Genomic DNA, 23,166 nt, shown 5'->3' with positions numbered 1-23,166 from the left:
TATGTACACTTTAAACAAATTAAAAAACTAAAATTGTGCAAAACACAGACAGCCATTATGTAGTTTTATATTTGACAACATAATTGAACTAATTAAATAAAAAAGTTATTACAGGAAACACTAATTTCAATTAGTTGAAAATTTTCATGACAATCACTTTTATCATGACATTCATTTTTTCAATTGTTTAAATAATTCAAAATAGTAATAACTAGAAACATTAACCCTCAGTCAAAGTGTACATCACATTGTTAGATACATTCAAAATTTAAACTACTATATTATCTTTGTACAAGAATAAACTTCTCATCAAAATATAGTTAATACACCAAATTTTAATACAGGTTTTACGATCTTAATTTTATAAGAAAATATTTTTAAGAACCCATAATCTCACCTAGTACAATTATTGTGACATTTGTTTTAAGGTTTCTCTCTTTTCAAATTTATTTAGCACCCCTCTGAGAAGTATATAATTTAATATAAATGTTCATTATTATATAGATATTACTAGAAGATCAGATGCACTTGCCAGCCCAAATCTCATATCCTCTCTTTCATAAATTTCCAGTATTTCAATCTGATGTTTTAAACTATATTATTTGTAATCAACAGAAAGTCAAGGTTTTAATCTATTAGTTTACATATCATGCCACATTACTTTCAACACAAAAATCATTTCATCAAAGTTAAAGTAAGATTTAAAGGCTTTTATGCCATTGTCAGAGAGCTAGACAAAATATGACAGTTCAAAAGAGAATGTTTGCTTCATGTATGTTAATATTCTGTGTTCTAAGTTGCATTACCTAGCAAATAAAAATCATTTAGTGCACTATTCCAGTAGTACAAAAACAAAACAGATTTATATCTCATTGGCACTCAATACCAAAAACAATAAGGTCACAAATATGAGATATACTTCTTTTTTGTGTATATTCTTTATTATCATAACTAATTAAAATATAAAAATTACAAATCTGTTAAGTCAGAAAAGATTAAATTAGTTAATATTAAAAATTATTCACAAGAGATGCTTGTGAACAGGTCAGGCATTAGGTCATTCAGTGAGGAAACACAAGCCACACATTCACCAAGTTATTTGAACTTGCATGGCAGGATTATTAATTACACATACATCAAATAGCTATAAAATTAAGTATAAACAGATGCATACTATTATAAGTTTTAAGTTATTTAGGAAAAAACAAATGCAGTTTTTTCTCTACAATTTCAAGTTATCTTAGAATTTTTTTATGGTGGTTATGAGGTTGGTCAAATTAACTGACCTCATATAGTTAAAGTAGACAAAATCACAGATAAAATAAAATGTTTTGCTGGAAAAAACGTTTTATTAGAGATCACACAAATGAAATTTGAAAGTTTTCTGGTGAAGAAAATTGTTTTTAATCAAATAATTATAAACTTGGAACACTCAATACTCTTCACTTCATAGGACAAATCTTTAGTAAAACTTCTTAAATAAAAAAATCCAATGTTTTGAGTACAAAAGAGTTGTAATATTTGCTGAAAGCTTGCCAAATTTTGTGAAGATACACAAAATATATTAAAAATTTTAGTATACAAACTCTGACAGTTAATTTTGATCAACCAAATGAGCATGAGGTCAGTTCACTGAATCACTGAAGTCACTCTCAAACAAAGTATTTTCTCTTAGCTGTTAACACAACATCAATCATGCACAGACTATATAATAAGTAGTGAATACTGATTTAAGAAGTTTTTAAACATAAAAGATAATACCGAGTAATTATGCAAGTGGTTCCTCCCACATATACTTATTTTTATCAGTAAATGGTCTTCTTGAAATCTACTTCAAGAGAATTAAAAATAAAAGTAGATACACTATCAGTGGTGTTATTTCCTATCATCCAGCAGTTATAAAAGTTTGGTAGCCACCCATGCAAGGACTTGTATCAACTGTAATTTCAAAGGGGATTCTAATTGTTGGGTAATGACAAAATCATGCAGATACATATACATCACACAAAGATCAGTTTCTTATGGGAGCAAAAGCCATTATGCTCATCCCACATCAAAGATATGATTTCTTTAAGATTGTATATACATAACACAAATAACCTTTCTCTACAATATAGACATATATTCCTTGTTTCAAGTCAATATGAAAAAAGTATTTTAACATACACAAAGTTTTTATGTTTTATTGAGAGACATGTGCAAGAAAGCATCTATTATTACCACTTATTTGTCCCACCCATACAGAGAGTTCAATTCATGTGATCTTAACACATACTTGTTAATAACATTTTCAATCTGGCCCACATCAAATGTTGGAAAGTTTCAGAACTACCAAAGAAGAATCAGTGTAAGCTAGGTAATTCTTTGATGGCAATTTTCAATTTGAATGCTACAAGGAGAGAGTTTAAAGAATTGTTTGTTTCTCTTTAACCTTTTTAATTTTTTTATGTTGTACAATATTACAGTTTTCTATGCCAAATCATGTTATATTAAATTGTTAAGTCTGTGTTTGGTTTCATGAATGTCACAGTGTCTGAGTGACACGTTTTTATTATTACATTTCAACCACATTTAACTAATTTTGTATTTTTCTTTTTATTTGCTTCTTTTTCTATCTACCATTACATCAAAACTATGCTTTTATCCTTTAAAAAATATTACTTGTCAAAACACACAATTCACCAGGGAACAGACTGTTTTACTTTGCAGCCTACATACATTTAAATGTTCTAAACCAGTTTTCAACTATCACTATCACATTGCTGTCTATAGTAAGTGACACAAGTTGTCATTCCTATTTCCTGAAACACATACATAGATAAAAGAGCAATACAATCCAAAGTAGAATTATTGGCATCAAATAGACCACTAAATACTTACTAACATAAAAAATAGAAATCCTTTTTCTCATTGTTCTCTACATGAGATTTCCTTATATACCATTTCAAGGATATCTTCAAAATGTCTGCCGAATAGGGATTGCATTGTTAGGTAATCAGTTAAACAGTCATTAACATAAGCAATAAAAGTTGAGAAAAGTTTAATTCAACTTCATGTTATGTGCACATCTCAATATTTTGGTTATCTCTCGCAACATTTTCTAGTTTTGTGCAATAGGAAAAACTATGTAGCAATGTTTTACCCTCCTTCTTAAGTGTTGATTAAGCAACTATGTTAACAAATTATTTTATAACATTTACTTGATAGTGAAAATATTAAGAGAAGCTCCCTATCAAATGTGGTGGAAGTTTGCATATACACTGCAATGTGTATTACATCACGAATGTGTTGTTGACTGAAATGCATTTACATGTTCCTGGGTAGCTTTCTACTGGCATATATACTGATTTACTTAATGAATGGAAAATATTGCTACTGAATTCAATGAAAATTTGCAAAAGTTACACAAGTCGAGATGCATAACATGAAGTTTTTGTACATGTAGCTCAAATGCATCTTACATTCACTAAAGATTTTTTGATACTGTTTTCCATAATTATATATACCAATCAGCCTAAAGTTGGAAAATTATTAATTACAGATGTATAAATATAAAAGATTCCTATTAAATGTATTTGTTTAAAATGTTCACATGATGTGCTTTATAATATTCTGATTTGACTCATGTTTTTCAGTATAGTATTCTGTCAAAATTATAATGATCACTTGACATCAGAAAATTGTAAGAACACTTTTTCTACTATACTATTAAATTTTGTCAACAAGAAGCTCACGTGAAAACAAATCATTCATACAGCCAGTTATATAAGTAAAAGTCAGATACACAATGTGTATTTGATGAAGTTCTATAGTGTAAATAGTTAGAACATAACATAAAATGTATGGACAAGTAACCTACTGGTTCATATGAGCCATCCTATACACTACTTGTATTAAAAAAAACTAAAAGCAAGCTCTTATTGTTAAATTTACTGCATCTATCACACTTGAAACAAAACATAAAAAAGATCATCCACCCAGTAAGAAAAATAAAACTGTCTAACCTGTCCAAATTTATATTTGTGATCCCTAGTCTTGTCATGCTAATCAAGTATGAAAAAAAAAAACCACAATGTATCAACACAGCCCATTCCATTCCCTTAACGCTTAAACGTCTTGGATACCCTTCTCTTTTCAAGAGAAAAATAATTAGCAATCTTGTTTTCATATAACAACTTTTCCATCTCTGTTATCTTAGTAGTGGTTCTCTAATCCATTCTCGACAATTAAATGTCCTTTCCTAAAGTAAAGAGCACAAAACTGAACACAATATTCCAAATTTGACCTAACCAGTGATCTCTAAAATGAAATTATAATCTGTTTAGACTTCTTTCAATATTATTAATATACAATCCACAATCTTATCTGCCCTGCCTTTAGTAACAGCACCTGCTTGGATGGCGTAAGACACTAATCCACTAGAGCACTAAGATCTTTTGCTTTCATAACACTGATGAGGTTATAAACAATGTGTAACTATTTGTAATGCTAACTGTGTAGACAGTAAATGCTTTGCCACAAATCAACAGATCTAAATGGCTTATTGACACAATACATCTACAATGATATTTGGGATGTAGTCTGGATGTGTGTAAAGTATTGGATTTTGAAAATGGCATAAATATTTTGTAAAAAAAAAAAAAATTGGTAAAAGATTAAAATATACTTTATAACAAAATATTGTTCTTTTTGACTCAAGTTCAGATTACAATGTAGATTACATTTAGATTATAATATGTTAAATATTATGAAACTGTTGATAAGATGGCTTAAATGAATTTGTTTTGTTGTTTTTGAGGTTTCATTTGAAATCTTTGTGAAACATTTCAAATACTGACTAACATAAAAATCTAAAATCAAAAACAACACAAACACCTTTCAAGCGAAGTGAAAATTTTTATTACTTATTGCAGTACTATATTTTTGCATGCCATTTCCTTTGCCTTTTTTTATTTTCTACATCATTAATATCAAATGTCAAAAAAATTCAATCAATTTCCATCCACAGAAGCAAGGGCAAGAAATATTATTACTCATTTAAGGCATTATGAGATATGTTTTGAAATAATCCTTGAAAATTAAATGTGTCTTCAGGGGGTTAGTATCCATTACATAGATAAGCATTGAGTAATAAAGAAGTAGCCACCAAGTGACAAAACAGTATGTCTGCGGGACTTACAGTGCTAGAAACCAGGTTTCGATATCCACAGTGGGTAGAACACAATTAGCTGTTATGTAGCTTTATGCTTAATTACAAATAACCACAATAAAGGTTTGCAATCATGGCATTAACCCTTTTAATTAGTTTTATTTTTCAACATTTTGTTCTTTCACGTTCAGCACTGACAGTTGCAGCGAAAATATTTTTGACAATTAGATCTACAACATTGCAACTTGCAAGGTAATTTCAATGATAAACTTACTTTTCAACGTAAAAATACACAATGCCCTACCATAATCAATATCATTGTAGACTGTAGTACGTTTGTTGAAATGAAGTAGTACTAGTATGCAATGATAACACTAGTATCGGCAACTTACTCAAATTATGACAACTTAAAGAGTAATTGTGTCTATAGTCTAAGTTCTAGGCCTAAAACTCTTCAATTCATACTTATAAAATCAACTAATAAAGAATAAGTTAATTCTCTCAAGGTTTACATGGTAAACAAACGAAGTTCATACAGCTCACCTGAAATAACGTTTAAAAAATTATTTCAGTCTCAACCTTTGCCTGTGACACTTCTACAGAAACACGTAAAATATTGCTCAGCCTTTTGATCTTACAAACAAGCTCACGTACTTACATCTATCAAACCTAAACACTGTTTCATCAAAATCTTATTCGTCGATCAGTTCTCGTTTCCCGTACATGTGACTTTCTAATGCTTCATCAACCAGCACGAATTAAAATAAAAATTGAAATACCCTAATCAACACAAAAATATATATGTATGAGTTTGTGTGGGATACTTAGTTTTGAAAACACAGGTTTGGCAATTCAAGTTCGTGTTTACATAAGATTGCACTGAAAAGTAAATAAAAGTGCAATGTTACTAGAGGTTTTGTATGCTGCCTTATTTTACAGCAATTTTACTTCGTTTATTTGATACATCCTATCTTATTATTGTGTTTGTTTTGAAATTGATCAGAGGAAAACAGCTAGCTAACTCTTTGTCTACTATTTTCTGACCAAATAATGTAAAAATGACCGTCACCCATATAACTCTAAATTACAAAAGCGGTTATTATTATTCTTTGTTATTGCTGTTTTTGTGGTAATGAGACACAAACACTGGATCTGTAGATCTGGTAAGCTAACTACTGCAATTGCTCTCGGCTTCTGCTATTGTAACAGTGAGAGCAAAACACTTAACATTCAAAGTAGCTCCTTGTCTAACTATCAATGGTTTTAAATTGGTAAACTCCAGCCTCATTGTCATTGGTGTAAAGAAAGGACAGTTGTTGTAACTTTGTTATTTTCAATAGGCGGGTTCTTTAAATTAATTAGTGAAAGTAATGCTAAGTCCTGTCTACGTACTGATAACAAATTAGTTTATTTCTTCATTAACGTTTGCTACAGGTTACTCTCACTTTTCCATACTTGAAAGCCTGAGTTCACAATAACGTTTTCATTTTGAACAAAACTTTTCTGTCAATGGTACTAAAACTAATGTACATATATAAACATACACATACAATTTCCAGACAAATTAGTCAAGTATCTGAACAAACGCCGTAACAAACACTGATCTGAATACTTCACAAACTTCGTAATCACTGGAGACTTACAACTCTAGAATCCGGGTTTTGATAGCCGTGGTAGACAGAGCACAACTAAACTAAACTAAACTAAACTAACGTGGCAGGGGTTCAGTTTAGAGAGAGAGAAATCAGAAGAGTTCTCTCTCCAACCGGGGTGTTCAGGAACGTTGTGGTTCCTCTTCGTCCCCTATCTTAAGGCACGGCTCCATCCCAGTTGGCAATCTACTTAGATTGAGCAACGTGAAAACGAACTTTACCAAATAAATCTCTCTATTGAACTTTCGTCTTCGATCCGTAAGGATCGGAAAGAGGAAGTTGTTCCAACTAAAATACGCGTTGGTCAGTTTTTTAACGCATCGTTTTTTCTATTATCTGAAACTGCACCAGTGTGTAGTTCGTGTAACACTCAGATTGCAATAAGCCATATTTTACTTTTTTGGTTGTCGTTACGACTCAACGACGGCACAATTTTAAACATGTTCTATCCCATGGTTTGCCCATAACGTTGGACAGTATCATTGGTGATGGTAACACTGTCCATCTTGGTAATGGTAATAATAATTTTTAGTTTTTAAAGGCCATTGATCTTTCTAATGCTATACAAGTTTTTAATTTTTATATTACACTTTTATAATGTGGCTCACTTTTTAAAAATCGCAGTTCATCTCGTTCGATTTGAAATTATAAACTGGCAGTAACATTAAATAACTCGAATCCAGGACTGGAAAGGCCAACTTCAAGTAACTAACGATGGTTTTTTGTACTTACCTGTTAGTCTTTCTGGCGGGTTTTTCTCTTTACATGGTACCCTAGATATACACATTGGTTTTATGCTACTTGTTTTATCTAAAATAACGTTTGTTTTACCATAGTTTCCTTTTATGAATTTTGCTACATATACTTGTAATTTTACTTTTACCAGATGTTTGGCGCAGACAGACTAGCTGCTTTGTGCTATAAAACACTAAATCAACCATCCAAAATATCCTGGTAAGTTCTGGGAAGGAATTTCAGGTATCAAGATGCAGCACACGTGTTTTATGAAGATCTAGCAGCCTATGCATTATCCTGTTTTACCACCACAGTGAGTGATGCAATTGCCAAATGCATATTTACCCATATCACCTGAAGAACAAGATCCGTAATCGTATGGGACTGCGCATGTTAGAAGCCATTTTGCGAATCAGAGCACACCTTATTATGAGTAGTAACTGTTGCAAAGATTCTAAAGTAACGGATAGCATTTTGGCCCAACTTAACACGACAATGTACAAAAGAAAAACTGTGTAGATGATCTTGATGCGCTCTTTGACTAACCAGTAGTTAATACTTTAATGTCAAAGATGGTGGAGGAAAAACGACTGTTTATCTTTAACTTATGTCCTCTAGAAATTGTGAATATCAACAAAATAATGGAAACCGTAATGACGTCACTGTCTTTTTGTATAAATCAAATTTCAGGAAAGTTTGACTTTCTACTGCGATTGTGTCGTAGAATTATAGAAATGGTAGTTATCTTCTAACTTTTCAGAAACCATACATGCTTTGTAATATATTTTAGCCACAGCATAGCCACACGTAGAATGACCTGATATTTTTCTGGTACAAACGTTTTGCTCAGTTCCGTCATCTCCTGACCGATTTGACATTTAATAACGGTTTCTGATTCAGAAGACGAAGAAACCCTATCGATTGGTGCATTTTATCACGTCCACAATTTCACAGGTTAATTTACTCTAATTCTGCCTTTAAAGAATATCAATTTGAGAACAGACTAGTAAATATTCCAATACGCGAGCTTGTGTTTTGGTATTGATAAACCACAACATTGTATCAACAAAAAAAGTTTTTACTAATAGCATTTATGGAATATTTAAGTTTTACATCATTTTAACACTACGGCTTGACCTTCGGCTACTCTACACTAGTGGACAGTACGTACATCAGCTTACAACTGCAAGCTGCTGTGGAACTTCCGGTTTGTGTAATGCTCCCTCTAACGGTAAAATCTGTGAAACGGAAACTAACCATCATAGTATCTTTCCGAGTTACTTGTGTTTCCTATGTTCTGGAGATTGCTGTTCCGCAAGGTGTGTGTAAAGCAAAGTGTCCTGCAATTCTTTGTTTTTATCATAATTATAATTTTACTAGAGTTATGATGCTTTCAGTTATGTTGAGTGTAACAAACTAAAATGAATTGCAAATCAGTGTTTGCTTAAAAGCAAAATATTGAGTCACGTATTAATATTCATTGAATTTACGTTCCTGAAGTAACATTAACAGCTATAACCTTGTTAGGTTAAGTTTTTTTTTTTTTTAAAGGTATCATATCTGTATTTAACTTCTTATTATAGTTTTACTGGTAATTTTGTTATTGGCGTTTTAAATATGTATTTATTTTGTACAGATATGATAAATTTTCCGATGATAGGAAAAATGTCCATATCCACAGCTGCTGGCATCAATTTCGTGACTGAAGAAGTATATCCCTCTCCTTTTCGAACTGTGGTGGTTGGTACTTCTATTCTTCGTTCGATGATAGGAGCATCAATCTCTATTTATTCGTGAACTGGTGAGTTAAAACAAACTTGTATTTTGGTAAACATTTGTTTTCCAGAGTATGTATTGCCACTCGCCAGACATTGTTTTACATTAATGTATGAACACTGACCGCTTAAGGTTGGTGTACGAACACATCGTAATGTTAAATTTTACACAAAATCAAAAGGGACCATTATGTGGATAAAAGCAAATAAATAAATAAATAAATAAAAACATGTAATAAGTGTTTAAATTACAACTAGAATATAGTCGACCCTTAGCACAGCCGTATCAGTATATATTTTCTATAAATAAACTTAGTAAAAACTTGTATATAAACTGCTGTATTAGTAAACGTATCAAACAGCTTAAACTCGGATGTTAAAACAATTTAACAAGGTAAACTCCTTTATGTACATAGTAAAATCTTCCAATAAGTTAACACCACCTGCACTCTAACCAGTAGTGGGTAGGTCAATCTCGTTTAAATGTTGTAAACACAACTGTTTTGTAACAAAATTATTTTCATGACCTTGGCCGCACTCATTATCTCTCAGTTCAACTGGGTCCGTGATGACAACAAACCCATTCGAGGTAAAAATGAATCTCAAGATTGTTTGTACGGGTATAAAATGTATAAATTTTAGGATTTCGAAGCGTTGTCTTCTAACTTATTTAATAGTTTTGTGTTTTTTAATACCCATAATAACAATCTTGAGTTACAGTTCTGACGGGTATGCAAACACCAGAAGCTGTATATCTGCCTATGACATTCTATTACAACTATTAGTAATTTAGGTACTTATATCAAGATTACTTGTTAATTTTATTTTAAACTTTGTTTGTTCAACATTCTTTTCATACCATCAGATTACAAAACTCTCTCTCTCTCTCCAATGAGCAGTATACAAAACTGCTGCATACACAGTACCTCCTGGGATCCTGAGTGGCCCAGATTCAAATTCTTGAATTTGGGGTTGGAATATTTCGGCGGATGTAACTCCTGATAGACCATTCTGGAGTTTTTCACTAAACAAATAAAAAGAATGAAGAGAAATAACACTACAAAATGTATTTACCGAGAGGAATTATCTGGCTACGTTTTCCATGCCCACTACTATAAAACGGTAAGTGTACGGATTTACAACGCTAAAAATAGTTTCGATTCCCCTCAGTGGGCTTAGCAGATAACCAGATGTGGCTCTCTTATAAGAAAACCACAAAGCACGTTTGTCATGCATTAGTATTAAAAACGCTAACTTTTTCTTAACAATATCCTATAATAAACACTGACAGGTATCAAACACAATGACATTACTATACTTTGTATACCAACCGACTTGCATTATCTGACGTTATCTTAGTATTAACAATCGCTTGGGAAACTTTTTTCGTTTTATTTTTCATAGGACATAACCAATGCCTTTCCATCTTACCAAGGGTGCGTAAAACATCATTTTTAATAACCGTCTAAAATACTGTTAAAAATATGAAATATCGTATTGAGTGGCAGGAAGAAAACTATTTCAAAACATTACTAATTACTTAAATTTCAAATTAGACATTACATTTGTGAAACTGTCACCCATTATGTTTCATAGTAATGCAATAACAGACTATAATAAATAATAGTATTAAATATATTATTTCCCCTGATTCATAAATATGAAATAAACTATTTTAATTTGTTGTAAAGTACAATGTACCCTGATGTTGCATGTAACGAAATTATACACCATAGCCAAGGTAATTTGTACAGAACCTGAAATGTATGGTAAAAGCTTTTAAACATAATCAAGTGTTTACAATAGGATTATTTGACAGTTTGTAAGAACGTGCTTATATCCCTTCAATACGTCACTAAGAAATATTGCTGTAAAAGTATAGCCTTAAAGACAAAAATCCCTGTCACGTGATCAGTGGAAGGTTTGTTTGGAATTATAACCCTAAAAACTTTGTTTTGATATTTGTGGTGGGCACGAAACGAATATCCTATTGTGTAACTATATGTTTAACAAAACAAATGCAAAGATTGAAAATTTATTGTTTGTAAAATAACGTTAAATGTTTATTTTGAAACTTTCATTTATTTCTTTAGAAAATTTAATACTAAGTTGAGTTTAGTGGTTCTATTTCATTCTTTCAGATAAATACATGCACGTTGCTGTACCTTCACTAATCTTTGTCAATAGTAGCAAACATTAGTCTTCCTGATACCTGAAACATTTAACAGCCAACTTCAATTCAATACTGGAGATAGAGAACCAAGAGGGCTTCTTTCTAATACAGATTTGTAAGTAAACCGTGACAGTGATAAAGGATTAAAAAAAACAACAATTTTTCTACATCTTGACAACTTTTTTACTAAACTCAAAATCCCTTTTTACTTCTAATATCCAGTTCTAGAACATTCGTGATAACTTTATTCCATCTGATTGTTTATCGGTAAGATTGAAATCTCGTAACACTAAACTAAAAGATTCGACTGCTGTGGTGAACACAACTCGTATGGCCATTTGTGCAAATTTGCTCTTGAGGAAAGCAAACCAAAACCAAATAAGGTATAAATGAATAATATTGATTACAATAACAACCTTTACAATAGAAAAGATCTGAGTTTTATATTTACACCATTTCGACTAATACCATCGATACTATGCGTCGAAACGTAATTTTTTAAAAAAACTAACGTGCTCATTGTGGTATTTTGTTAATCAATTACTAAGTTCAGTAGGTTTAAACACACTTTTTTATCTTTTTAATCTATATATTTCAACAAATAAATTTGAACTGTTTAAGATTATTTCTTTATTAAAACAGTTTTTAGCGTTTTAGTTTAACAAATCTTCCAATGTACTCATATAAAATATTTGCAGAAAATGTTTTTTACTACTTCTGTCAACTCTATTGTAATAAGGAGAATGCTTCTGTCACGTCATTTAGCATTCTTTCTTGATTGGTTGAAGATAAAAAGTAAAACCTGTTACCAGTTGTCAAAAAATTTTTATAATAAACGATGGAAAAATATTTTACCAGAAAAAAAATCACAATTTTAATCTTTCCAAGATGACCTAAGTATTCTGTGCTAAAACCACAACTAATATATTTTAAGCCCTTGTGTATCAGCTATCAATCTGAAGGCTTACAAAGCCCAAAATCTGGATTTCTATACATGTGGTGCGCACAGTACAGATAACATTTGAGCAGTTTTGTGGTTACAACAAATAAAGCAAAAAAAAAAAAATACATTTAATGTTATGTTTTGTGAACTCATTTACAAACTGAAGACTGTTTCCAACGATAACATGTTTTAGTGGGTATAATGTAGATTTTTTCTTGGGAAACTAATTATGAAATGGTTCATTAGTCGTTTACCCTTCGAGTTTCGACGGGAGTGGTTATAAAGTGCGAAGAAGATTACCCAAACACAATGGATAATTGTCAGACTTGCTTAGAGTCTACTATCAGTGTTTCTTCTTTACCTCCCCCCCCTCAGATCCTGTGTACATGAAGTTTGATACTGTGCTTAACTTCTCGCTCATTAGCTGTTGAAACCAAATATACCTTACGTGCACAAGTACTAATGCCACGTTTTAATACCCAAAGGGTTGTGTTTCGCATGCTAACCCTACTTATGGTTAAATGTAAAATAATTAGATATTGTAGGGAAACTTAACTGACACATTGGGGTCTCTGTTAATCAAGAAAGGTCCTAAACTCTACAGATATTTTGTGCTAGTTTCATCTAACATAGGTGCGAGTTAACTTAAAATATTTATTCCTCATTTTTAAAGTTTTAAAGAAGGCTTTTAATTAGTGTATAATTATATGAGAATGCAAAGTATTTTAAGGTGTGATTGTATTATTCAGTCGCAGAAAGATGCTAGTTCTTTCAAAGTATTGGATTATTATCATTTAGTTAAACACAGATTCAAACTTTCTTAAAAAGATGCGACTTTTTACTAAAAGAAACATTTAAAATGTAGAGTATTTAAAAGCAAATCAAATACGCACGAATGATAACTTCCGAACCTTCGATGAAAGTGGTAAAGCGCCATCTATCATGTTCGAATTATAACCAAGGAATATGTTTGAAAATGTTCTTTAAAGCTATTATAGTATCTTGCTATTTCTGTGTTTTTTAATAAATGTCCAATGCCTTATTCAACTCTTTTTTTCTTACAGATTGGTCAAATATCATGTAGAAGGTTCAGTGGAAGAGATATGAGCTTCAACAAACAGTAGCAGAATGAAAATAGAGGAATTAAAATCAATACAAACTTGTGCTTAACAGTATATTAAAAGTATTAAGGCTTACTGTGACGTTTCCAATATTTATTTAGCAGGTACTTGGAGAGAAAAGAAATTTTATGTAGAATAATAATAATAAAAAATGTGTATACCGAAGAATAGATTCGTGGTTCGAGCCTCACTGAGGGTGCATATTTATATTGTACTTAGTGAATTTAATGGGGGAAAAAATTGTAGCACGTATTTATGCAGCGGTAGGAGCGTTATAAAAGTGACTGTCAAATAACATTGAGTGAGTCGCCCATAGCATGATGTTGATTAGCTTTTATTCCCCTTCATTTTATCATTTCTAATTCATGAATGGCAAGAAAACTTAGCCCCTGAGCAGCTTTGGGGAAATTCAATTAGGAAGAAAAAGGGTAAAAATCATTGTAAGTTATATGAATAGTAAACTACTGCTGCTACATACAAATAAAAACTGAAAACGGAAATATCATTTGGCACACATATCTTCACACTGCCCACTTCTTGGAACGAATTCCGGATTTTAGCACTACAATTCTGTAATGCCGACATTCTTTGTACATTTCTCTTTCCGTGATAGTGACTTTTAATTTTTGTTTTTTGATAATGTGTTTGCTAAGTTATAAACCTGATTGTAAAGTCGTTTATCCACTAACAAAGTACAACGTTTTTAAACATGGAAATAGTTGTTTCTTGGGGAGTTTGTAGTGTTTTTATACTTCTACACGTTTATATGTACATTTCTGTTTACATAAACAAAATACTCGATTTTCATCTTTTTTCCTACCATTTTCCAAAGAGTTTTCGAAGTTTCACAATGAAAGTCCACAGTACCGTACGATGTTAAGTACTTCCTTCAATATTCAAGTGAATTCTTAACACTAGATATACACCAATCAGCGAATTTAGTGTTAACAATTTAAGACAGACGAAACTAGGTGTTGGGACTGAGCTTTCCAATTCATATCATTAATTTAATTATTGCATCAGCAACTTTTTTGTTGCTATGACGTTTGACCCTGAAATTACTGACTTGTTTGCGTACCGTTAACTACTGCGGTTTTTTATGGTCTGTAGCGTGATGTTGAGAAATTTTTGTGAAATATATATAATCGGAGATAACTTCCTATATCACATTCTCAATATTAACGTTTCGTTCCGAGTCTAAGTTTCATTTGTCCGCGAGAAAACGAAATGTTATGTACATGTGATATCGTTTAATTTAACTTTAAATCGGGAAAATATCACAGTATAAAAATATTTTTTATATATGTATACACGTAACTGTTTCCACATTGATTTTTTTTCAGTTAAGTACAAAATGGGATCTTTGTACTCTGCCCCCCACGAATGTCAAAACTGGCTTAAGATAGCAAAGGTATAGCTTTGCTACTGAGAAATATTTCTTTTAAACTTAAGATACAAGAATCGAGTAAAATCATTTATTGGAGAAACCACAAAGACCCTCCCTCAAGAATGAGACAAAAGAAACAATTTTAATTTTGCTTGGTCTCTCTAAAGTACAAATACTTTACTATTTCATACCAAAGTATATAAATATCTAATACCCCATGTCTGCTGTAAATAGCACACGTCTACAGATTTTTTCTTGTCAATACACTGTACATTTGGTGTAGTGATCTCTCCAAAGTTCACTGAGATTGGTTCCCTCGTAGTAATGTATATCTTAATGTTTTATAGGAACAATTAAGCCTTAACTTTCATCAAAGTCGACACCGTATCTACTCTGCTGCTGACTGTAGGTGAAGAATATAGCCTAAAAAACTTCACACGTCTTTTGTATATCAACCACTTTTATTATAAACAGTGTCAGTTTACCTTGCACTATAAGTGTCAACCATACGACCCTATTGGATCGTAAGAGGTTAGACTGGCCTATCACACTGAATAACCTTCAATGACAACAACTTTGACTTTTACACGTTTGGTATTTGTGATTTCTCTTCTTGGAGCCACACTGCGACTAGAAATAGGTTGTCCGTAGATATAGCTTAAAATGGTGAGTGAAACCAATCGCATTGGTAAACAATCAATATGGGATTGACATGAATACACCTCCTTCTAGGTGCTTCAGACATGTTAAGGAAAGATAGATAGGGATAGCACACCAAAACAAAATTGTCTTTTTACGTAATAGAATTTTTTAGACGTATAAAATTTAGACTGATTAAAAAAAAAAAAAAGACAGGAGATTCCAAGACGTACAGTTAACTATGAACTGGTCATCGCTGTTAAGAAGTTAAAGTGGTTTGACAATTTTAAAATAAAATATAACAAAGAGGAAGAACTGTAAACATGTTTATTGGGTAATAAACCGACATATTTAACTGTTTACACCGTTACTGAAATACACAAAGAACATACAACCGGTAAAACTAAAATGTATTATATACCAGGTTCATTTCATATTCTAGTTGAAATGTTTCTTTTACTATACTTCTTTACAGAAGTTCTAGATCTGACTAATAAATAGTAAGTTTCTAAACATTAGAACGCAGTGATACGTTAATAGAAATACATTGCAATGTACTTGTTTCTCTAGTGAAGGATAAACCTTATTATATTTTCTTCTGCGTTTAATACACTGTAGCAGGAAGAATAATTAACTTACAACTTGTGTTTCTAATTAGAGAGAAGATTTAGTTTAAACCTAACAAGTTTTATTACCATAGTTACACAGTCTCACTAATTGTTCTTAGCGTTTAATACAAAAGATGCCAACGTGAATAATAAGTTATCAGTAGAAGTAGTGAGGAACTTGTAGGTCAATCCCGCAATAACTTTATGGTCTCTACCATTACTGTCTTAAATTTTGTAAAGAAGGTTTATGCCCATTCATTACTCCATGCTTTCAGTTGGAAGCTAGTATCTGTTAATTTAATTCCATGAAGTTTTAAAATCAACAGTTTCTATTTGTATGTATGCATGCACAACTGGCTCTCTGTGCTCTGCCTACCACTAGTATAGAAAGCCGGTTTCTAACGTAGTTAGTCCATAGACATACCACTGGAGATCTAACACAACTTTATAAAATTAAAATAAAACAACTAATTTTAATGTTCTCGGAAGAAAGTTTACTTTAGTTATGTATCCATCTTACCTGTCATTGTTTGTTGTTAAGTATACAGTTACAGAAAGGGGTGTCTGTAACTGAAACTGTTATAGATGTCACTGTCTTGAGTCTAAATGTAGGTGTCGGAGTAACGTGTATCAGACCGTTATAAAGGTTATGCACCTGACCAGCTTTGTTTATTCTGCCATCTAGGACCTAATAACAAATTAGTAAAATAACGATGACCCTATTTTCAATTAAATACTAAGAACTGTATCGTGTAATAATACTACTTTGTTGTGATGCTTTTGGTTAAACAAAATACAGGATTGAACTTTCGTCGTCATTGTTGGTTTCTGGAGGAAGAATAATATGGCTGCTGCACGTGAGTTACACTATCATATTCCTGTCACACACGTGCAACGTACCGTCAAGTCCTGGCCCTCCAGTTGACTACAATGTGTGAACTACTCGTAATTTAATAAACGTGTTGGTCCTAATGTTTTAATCATTTTATTATCAAACAGATCAGTAGTTCACTAATATGAAAATATAACTTATGTTATAACTTGTAAGTGTTGAGTCATTTTACCAAATTAATTACATCTTGTGGATGGAGCTTGTCTCATAAGAAATGTGAATATTTGGATAGTCATGCGTTAGAAATTTTACCAGTACGTGGCCTATGAAATACAAATGTACATCTTGGGTAACGTTAGAATACAAACATAGTGTACGGAAACAATTAGATATATATTCCGGGTCTAAAGTCACGTCATAGGCAGGTGATTAGGGTAATCTGAGGATCACGGGCTTCAATCCCTGTCACAACAAACTTGCTCGCCTTTTCGGTCATGGGGGGGTGTTATAATGTGAGTCAATCCCAGTACTTGTTGATAAAAATAATAGCCCAAGAGTTGGCGGTGGGTGATGATAACTAGCTGCCTTTCTTCTAGTCTTAAACTACAAATTAGGGATGGTTCGATCAGACGGTCTTTGTGTAGCTTTGCGCGAAATTGCAAAAACAAACAATCTAGATCTAATACTAAAAGATGTGGTAAACGTTATCAAACAACCTAACAAACAAGTTGATTATCTTTAAGTAAAGAAAGATATCAGCCGTCAGCATTTATGAAATACTGTTATGCAAGTAACAGTGATTATATAGAAGACATTTGGGTCCAGTTAAACAGATTTTTACCCGTTGTTTACCTTCGACTATCATTACCAAAACTAACGAGTCTGACACTGTACACTTAGTCTGTTAAATCTAAACTTTTTACGTATTCAATATGAGGCACTGAACCCTAGGTAACTGTAAATAAGTAGGTATTCCGTGTCTTGAATGTCCCTAACTGTGTCTCTGTGAACAAAATTAATGAATGGCCAGTAAAATAAGTCTGTTCATTATTGGAATTAATAGACATTCCCATTTACTAACATTTTACCTTCTGTAGATAATCAGTCAAGGCTGTAAACATAAAGTTTTCCTGTCTTTAATAAACGTTACAAAAAGTCATCATGTTTACATATAAAATACGAGATAGTAAAACTAGCTCCACTTTCAATCACGTCACCTTTGCAGGTATCAGTGTGACTTCTGAGAAATTAATATGGGTGTCGCTGTGACTGACGCTAATCTGTTATTGGTGTGAATTTTGTAAAATACGGTATTATTATAGCAGTTTACAGTAAACACCCACTTCAACGAAACTATATCAAAATAAAATTCGAATATATCCGTTATAGAATAAGACATACCAATGATATTGTGTTAATTGGTTTGGTGTAGCTTGAACTTCAAAATCACACGAGGGTCATCTCCGCTAACTTTCCCTAATTAAGCACTGAAATACTAGAGGAATGTTGCTATTCGTCACTTCCCACCGCCAACTCTTAAGCTACGCTTTTAGTGATGAATAGCGGAATTGACCGTCACTTTATAAGCCCACAATGCTAAAAGGGCAAGTATTTTTGTTGATACAGGGATTCGAATCGGCCATCTTCAAAATGGAAGTCAAGAGCTTACTTGTCTCGCCATGGAGGACTGATATAGTGTTAATGAAGGTATATCAGTGAAAGTGTTGATGTATGTTGTTTTGTTTCTCAATTCAACTACGTTTAAGGACTATCTCCATCTTGAAAAGACCTTCATTTGAACACGTCTTCATAATCCACGTACATGATTAGTTTCCATCACATACTTTCCAAAATGTTACAAAGTCTTGAAGACATGAAACTACACACTAAATACCAAATATAGCTTTTGATGTTACTGTACCTGTGTAACCTTATATTCAAGATGTTGATTTTGTCATGCAAAATTATTTTAATATAACATCCTGAATCCTGTGTATACTACTAAAAATATAAAATGTGATCGTATTAAATCCCTATATTTCAATAAATGTAGAAATGTTTTCTTCCTCAGTTTTTGTTAAATAATAATCAACTATTGAATGGATCAAGTAGGGCAAAACATGTTATGAAGACTTAAAAACTTGTTTGTTAAAATATTTTAAATAAGCCTATCTAATAAAAGTAAAACTATACAAAGATACGATCAAATGTAAATTAGTTAGTACTTTACACTTTTGGTACGTGGTTATATTTGAATTAACAAATGTAAAGACATTTCTCAACATTGTTAAGAACCAATGTAATGAAAATATATCAGACAAACTGTTTGTTCACTGTTTAAATAATTCAGTCTTAAGTTGTTGTTGTTTTTTATAATTTTTTATACAGCATACATACAGTTTAAAAAAAATCTTATTGCAAAAAAATATGCATGATTTCAATTATTCGTATCAATAAATAATCTAAACATGTGAATATGACATCTTTGAATCTCTTCTGAATAAAATGTTTCAATAATATCCTTACCATAATTAATGTTTAGGACTACATGGAATCGGATATTACTGTTACATCATTTATGTGTCATTATATCTGTGATCTGCCTTTACAGGTTAAACATACAGATAATTTACGATGGCAAATATTTTGCATAAAGAAAGCCAACTAATTCTACTTTTGAACTTACAAACAGAAGGACCTGTAGATGAGTTTATCTACAATTATTTAGATATATATATATATACTAGATTACACACATAAAATTTCAATACCATTTTGGTAATGTCGATATTCAGCTTTGCCTTACATCTGTAATGTCTATTTTTTTAAAACGAACGGCTATTGCAGGATGATAGTAAATTTATGAAAACTTAATATTTTCATACACCGTAAATACATTTCAGACGGACATCATTTCTCATATGATGGCTTTACCGTTCAGTTTCTGCCGCCACTAGTTCCACCTACCCAAGGTTACAACAGGAACGTGACTACTTCTACTGTCGCAGCTGCTTCCAAGAAAAGAAGTACCAGAAATATGAGTCGAGGTATTAGTGTAAGAAATTATGATATCTTACATAAAGTTGGTTGAGTATAAAACAGTGTAAAATTTACTTAGACAAGCACCCTTCGGAAAGTGTCCCAATTCATCTCTATGGAGTGTGACATCTCAACTTAGAAAACATACATGTGGAAGAGCGCTCATAACTAGATACAGACTTCGCCCATCCTGACAGTATGTTTCACTAAACTGGGTGTTAAAAAGAGGATGACATCCTTAATTGTAGATATGATGGTTGGTCCACCTTTCCCATGGTAATGTGTGATATCCTAGCTAACACAGTACATCTAGACTCTCATTTCTATACCAGAAATTCCGGGAATGAACCTTTAAAAGAAGATATGATCTAATATTATCTAATTGGTCCAGTACCTTTCTAAAACCAGTTCTACCACAAAATAACCAGCAGAAGATTGTATCCATCAGTTATAACGTTCTCTTGTATACCACAAAGGAAAAATGATAAGTGGAAATGAAAAGGAAATAAGCTATATGTACAATTAGTCCAAAAGCCACGTTTGAAACCAGAGGGTGACGATAGCGGAATGATACTTTTGAAACTGGGTCTGTTGAATGAGTGATATTTAAAAGGGAACTACTAAAGGGAATGTTTTCTGAAGAAGGAAAAAGACTGGAACTTAAGTTTGACCTGGCCACAAAGGATAGATGTTGGTGTGGATTGAGTGATGGGAAGGAAACTTGAAAATATATAGTAACTTGATCCGAACTTAATAGCATTAATTTACAATCTGAGCAGAACGATGTGGTGCTAAGGACTAAAAACGTAACTTTTCTTATTGAGATAGGTGGCAAATGTATACAGACGTTGAGTATTTCACTGATCAGATAAAAATGATATATGAAAATGAAAACTAAATAAGCTACATGTACAGTTAATCCAAAACCCACGTTTGAAACCGCAGAGTAGTGATAGTGGGATGATAATTTGACACTGAGTCTGATGAATGAGTGATATGTAAGGGGAAGTACTAAGAGGGGGACCCGGCATGGCCAAGCATGTTAAGGCGTGCGACTCGTAATCTGACGGTCGCGGGTTCGCATCCCCCTCGCGTCAAACATGCTCGCCCCTTCAGCCGTAGAGGCGTTATAATGTGACGGTCAATCCTACTATTCGTTGGTAAAAGAGTAGCCCAAGAGTTGGCGATGGGTGGTGATGACTAGCTGCCTTCCCTCTAGTCTTACACAACTAAATTAGGGTCGGCTAGCACAGATAGCCCTCGAGTACCTTTGTGCGAAATTCAAAACAAACAAACAAACTAAGAGGGGTATTTTCTGAAGAAGGATAAGGACTGGAAATTAGGTTTGAGCTGGCCATAAAGGTGTTATCAAAAGGACATTAGCTGGTGTGGACTGAGTGACGGATAAAACCTTCGGAAGGAAACATACAGATATATGGGTAACTTGGTCCAATCTTGATAGAATTAATTTACCATCTAAGCAGAACGATGTGGTACTGGGGACCAAAAACGTGTAACTTTTCTTTCTGAGATGGGTGGTAAATGTGTACAGAGATTATTTCACTGATTGTATAATTATCAGAACACTTTGGTATTAAAAGAACACACTGTACAACGGATCTTATAGGAGTTAAGTAATAGATACATGGTTCCATTTAAAACAAAATTTTAGACTGGTTAAGAATTGTGTTGAAAAATAGTCCCAGGTGAAAAGAGTCTCAAAAGCAATGTGAAATTTAAAATTTGTGTTCACCTGGAAGTGAATTTTCAAACTACAGTTACTAAATAACTGTACAAAATAAAAAGTAATAAACAGTATGATAAACATTAAAGTAAAAGCAGGAACGAAAATTTTAACACATTATAAAACTATTGTGTCAAATGTAGAGATGAAGATAGGAACCTCTATTCTATTATCTCCTGTTGGTTAGTTCAGGAAACATTTGGTTTTGGAATGTTTACATTTTCTCGCATGAAAATGTGTTTCCTTTAGAGACTTACCATTTCACACAGAAATTATATCTTTTGTGAACATCTTCCTTGAGAATCTGCGTGGCACTAGCTTTTAGGCAACTCTAACCTACACTCACGTGATTCTTATTAATGGGCAATGATGTAATAGTGGAGTAATATCCCTCTATCAATAGGAGAACGACATCAACTCCCTGTTTACTAGCTTCCTTTTCACTGTTCCACTCAAGAAATTTGATTATTGAGGAGGAAATAAGTCGTAATTACCCAAAAGGGCACACAAGCATCAGAAAACTTGTGGGTCAAGCGGCTATTTGATAGGAAGAACATGATACAGGTGGTCTCTTTTCAGGTTCATCACTTCTAATACATGAGAATCTATAGAGCGATGCTCTGTGGTGGGGTGTTTTAAAACAGAGTTAAAGATCTGATACCTGCTTCATGATTGATGAAAAAGATCACCATGAAATTTTCAGAATGGATCATAATCAAACAATCCATTAGCAGTGGTAAGGAATACAAACATGTCCAGTGAACAGAAAGAAGTCGGATACAATGATGTGAAGGAATTGCTTATGCTGGTATATATATCTGAGATTAGATTGTTGTTCAGTGAAGTATCCTAACGAGGAAGAAAAAAAATCTGAACAGGTGTAGGTACGGTACAATTCTCTAACCACTACATAAGTTTCTCGAGTACAGTAGGGGACAGGGAAGATGATCGGATTAAGAAGATAAAGTATTGGACAGGAGTGAGTAAGTATTTGAACATTTTGTCAATTCACCAAAAATTAATTTCCATCATCAGAAGAATTAAGATAAGACTGGAGGACTCCTTTGATGAGTATAAAAAGAGAAGGCCATCTTGCATGCATTATAACCATAGACGACATCAATGGAGATAAAGGGAAACGCTCTGAGAACTTTTCCAAATGAAAACGTTGGACAGATTAACAACTAAACCCACTCCGTGTCTTTTTATGGACACCAAGTAAAACCTTGTTAAAAGGTTGGTAATTTTCTTTGCACCTAAAGCAGACAGAATAGATAAAACTGATATTAAGAAAGAATAAAACTGAGGTGATAGCCCATGTGTAAGAATGATGGTAATCCATCCGTTCGTTGACATGTGGGATCAGAGG

The 23,166-nt window shown here is 32.5% G+C and overlaps 1 protein-coding gene and 1 long non-coding RNA gene across 9 annotated transcripts in view; one reads left to right on the top strand and one right to left on the bottom strand.

Annotated features, from left to right (window-relative positions):
• Positions 1-5,965, bottom strand: part of Unc50 (Unc50 RNA binding protein) — an 83,184-nt gene extending 77,219 nt beyond the window's left edge. For 2 of the 7 annotated variants that reach the window (XR_013026524.1, XM_076495277.1), the window contains exon 1: positions 5,693-5,961. The gene's annotated coding sequence lies outside the window, so the exon portion shown is untranslated. Of the gene's footprint in view, positions 1-2,880; positions 2,966-5,423; positions 5,447-5,692 lie in introns of those variants that run through there. The other 5 variants (XM_076495274.1, XM_076495273.1, XM_076495272.1 and 2 more) reach the window with 5 other exon arrangements.
• Positions 5,966-8,798: 2,833 nt separating this feature from the next.
• Positions 8,799-13,763, top strand: LOC143246114 (uncharacterized). Of its 2 annotated transcripts, XR_013025796.1 has the most exons (5): positions 8,799-8,855; positions 9,173-9,337; positions 10,211-10,433; positions 11,453-11,599; positions 13,492-13,763. It is a non-coding gene; the product is annotated as an uncharacterized LOC143246114 (long non-coding RNA). The 2 variants fall into 2 exon arrangements; XR_013025797.1 differs by lacking the exon at positions 11,453-11,599 and having other exon boundaries at positions 8,804-8,855.
• The last annotated feature ends 9,403 nt before the right edge of the window (positions 13,764-23,166 follow it).

Source organism: Tachypleus tridentatus, chromosome 3 (assembly GCF_004210375.1).
Source record: "Tachypleus tridentatus isolate NWPU-2018 chromosome 3, ASM421037v1, whole genome shotgun sequence".
In the NCBI taxonomy this organism is placed as follows: domain Eukaryota; kingdom Metazoa; phylum Arthropoda; class Merostomata; order Xiphosura; family Limulidae; genus Tachypleus; species Tachypleus tridentatus.
The sequence above is the reverse complement of the archived record's forward strand: the minus strand, read 5'-3'. Positions and strand labels throughout refer to the sequence as shown.